At 41.2% G+C, this 3,350-nt stretch overlaps 1 non-coding gene across 1 annotated transcript; it reads left to right on the forward strand.

Annotated features, from left to right (window-relative positions):
• Nucleotides 1–2,257: 2,257 nt before the first annotated feature.
• On the forward strand, nucleotides 2,258–2,365 carry LOC130977440 (small nucleolar RNA R71). The gene has a single exon (XR_009085130.1). It is a non-coding gene; the product is annotated as a small nucleolar RNA R71 (small nucleolar RNA).
• The last annotated feature ends 985 nt before the right edge of the window (nucleotides 2,366–3,350 follow it).

The following is a 3,350-nucleotide window of genomic DNA, read 5'->3' on the forward strand; positions in this document are numbered from 1 at the left end:
TGAGGTTGGTGGGGTTTTATGAAGGATGGATGTGAGTGGTGAAGAGAAAGATGGGATTTGATAGGTGAAGGGTTTTTGGGGAAGAAGAGAGAGAGTGGTGGTGGGGTCCTGTGGGGTCCACAGATCCTGTGGTGTCAAGGAAAAGTCATCCCTGCACCAAATATTGCTCAAAATCACGTTTTGAGCCATTTCTGGCGTTAAACGCCGGGCTGATGCCCATTCATGGCGTTTAACGCCAGGTTCTTGCCCTTTTCTGGCGTTTAACGCCAGTCTGGTGCCCCTTTCTGGCGTTAAATGCCCAGAATGGTGCCAGACTGGGCGTTAAACGCCCAACTGCTAGGTTTACTGGCGTTTGAACGCCAGCAGCATCTTCCTCCAGGGTGTGCTGTTTTTCTTCCTGTTTTTCATTCTGTTTTTGCTTTTTCAATGGATTTTGTGACTTCTTATGATCATCAACCTACAAAAGACATAAAATGACAAAAGAAAATATATAAACTATAATCATTGGGTTGCCTCCCAACAAGCGCTTCTTTAATGTCAGTAGCTTGACAGAGGGCTCTCATGGAGCCTCACAGATACTCAGAGCAATGTTGGAACCTCCCAACACCAAACTTAGAGTTTGAATCTGGGGGTTCAACACCAAACTTAGAGTTTGGTTGTGGCCTCCCAACACCAAACTTAGAGTTTGACTGTGGGGGCTCTGTTTGTCTCTGATTTGAGAGAAGCTCTTCATGCTTCTTCTCCATGGTGACAGAGGGATATCCTTGAGCCTTAAACACAAAGGATTCTCCATTCACTTGAATGATCAGTTCACCTCTATCAACATCAATCACAGCCTTTGCTGTGGCTAGGAAAGGTCTGCCAAGGATGATGGTTTCATCCATGCATTTCCCAGTCTCTAGGACTATGAAATCAGTAGGAATGTACTGGTCTTCAACCTTTACCAGAACATTCTCTACAAGTCCATGAGCTTGTTTTCTTGAGTTGTCTGCCATCTCCAATGAGATTCTTGCAGCTTGTACCTCAAAGATCTTTAGCTTCTCCATTACTGAGAGAGGCATGAGGTTACACTTGACCCTAAGTCACACAGAGCCTTTTTGAAGGTCATGGTGCCTATGGTACATGGTATGGAAAACTTCCCAGGGTCTTGTCTCTTTTGAGGTAATTTCTGCCTAGACAAGTCATCCAGTTCTTTGGTGAGCAAAGGAGGTTCATCCTCCCAAGTCTCATTTCCAAATAACTTGTCATTTAGCTTCATGATTGCTCCAAGGTATTTAGCAACTTGCTCTTCAGTGACATACTCATCCTCTTCAGAGGAAGAATACTCATCAGAGCTCATGAAAGGCAGAAGTAAGTCCAATGGAATCTCTATGGTCTCATTTTGAGCCTCAGATTCCCATGGTTCCTCATTAGGGAACTCAGTGGAGGTCAGTGCACGCCCATTGAGGTCTTCCTCAGTGGCGTCCACTTCCTCTCCATCCTCTCCAAATTCGGCCATGTTTATGCCTTTGCACTCTCCTTTTGGATTTTCTTCTGTGTTGCTTGGAAGAGTACTTGGAGGGAGTTCAGTAATTTTCTTGCTCAGCTGCCCCACTTGTGCCTCCAAATTTCTAATGGAGGACCTTGTTTCATTCATGAAACTTTGAGTGGTTTTGATTAGATCAGAGACCATAGTTGCTAAGTTAGAGGGGTTCTGCTTAGAATTCTCTGTCTGTTGCTGAGAAGATGATGGAAAAGGCTTGCCATTGCTAAACCTGTTTCTTCCACCATTATTGTTGTTGAAACCTTGTTGAGGTTTCTCTTGATTCTTCCATGAGAGATTTGGGTGATTTCTCCATGAAGAATTATAAGTGTTTCCATAGGGTTCCCCTAGGTAATTCACCTCTTCCATTGAAGGGTTCTCAGGATCATAAGCTTCTTCCTCAGATGAAGCATCCTTAGTACTGCTTGGTGCATTTTGCATTTCAGACAGACTTTGAGAAATCAAATTGACTTGTTGAGTCAATATTTTATTCTGAGCCAATATGGCATTCAGAGTATCAATCTCAAGAACTCCTTTCTTCTGACTTGTTCCATTATTCACAGGATTCCTTTCAGAAGTGTACATGAATTGGTTATTTGCAACCATTTCAATGAGTTCCTGAGCCTCTGTAGGCGTCTTCTTCAGATGAAGAGATCCTCCAGCAGAGCTATCCAAAGACATCTTGGATAGTTCAGAGAGACCATCATAGAAAATACCTATGATGCTCCATTCAGAAAGCATGTCTGAAGGACATTTTCTGATTAATTGTTTGTATCTTTCCCAAGCTTCATAGAGGGATTCTCCATCCTTCTGTCTGAAGGTTTGGACTTCCACTCTAAGCTTACTCCATCTTTGTGGTGGAAAGAACTTTGCCAAGAAGGCATTGACTAGCTTTTGCCAAGAATCCAGGCTTTCTTTAGGTTGTGAATCCAACCATATTCTAGCTCTGTCTCTTACAGCAAAAGGGAATAGCATCAGTCTGTAGACCTCAGGGTCAACCCCATTGGTCTTGACTGTGTCACAGATTTGCAAGAACTCAGCTAAAAACTGATGAGGATCTTCCATTGGAAGTCCATGGAACTTGCAATTCTGTTGCATTAGAGAAACTAATTGAGGTTTAAGCTCAAAGTTGTTTGCTCCAATGGCAGGGATAGAGATGCTTCTCCCATAGAAATCGGGAGTAGGTGCAGTGAAGTCACCCAGCACCTTCCTTGCATTGTTGGCATTGTTGTTATTTTCGGCTGCCATGAGTTCTTCTTCTTTGAAGAATTCGGTCAGGTCCTCTAAAGAGAGTTGTGCTTTGGCTTCTCTTAGCTTTCTCTTCAAGGTCCTTTCAGGTTCAGGGTCAGCTTCAACAAGAATGCCTTTGTCTCTGCTCCTGCTCATATGAAAGAGAAGAGAACAAGAAGATATGGAATCCTCTATGTCACAGTATAGAGATTCCTTGAGGTGTCAGAGGAAAAGAGAAATAGAAAGAAGAAGGAGAAGAAGAATTCGAACATTAATTAGATAAGGTTCGAATTGTGCATTGAGAAGGAGTGGTACTCCATAAATAGAAGGATGTGAGAAGGAGGGAAGTAGTTTTTCGAAAATTAATTAGAATATTTTGAAAACATTTTTGAAAAACACTTAATTGATATTCGAAAATAAAAGTGAGAAAGAAATCAAGTGATTTTTGAAAAAGATTTTGAAATTAGAAATTAAAAAGATTTGATTGAAGACTTATTTTGAAAAAGATGTGATTAAAAAGATATGATTGAAAAGATTTGATTTGAAAACAAATTTAAAAGATATGATTTGAAAACAATCTTAAAAGATATGATTTTAA

The sequence above is a fragment of the Arachis stenosperma genome, chromosome 4, assembly GCF_014773155.1.
Source record: "Arachis stenosperma cultivar V10309 chromosome 4, arast.V10309.gnm1.PFL2, whole genome shotgun sequence".
Classification (NCBI taxonomy): Eukaryota; Viridiplantae; Streptophyta; class Magnoliopsida; order Fabales; family Fabaceae; genus Arachis; species Arachis stenosperma.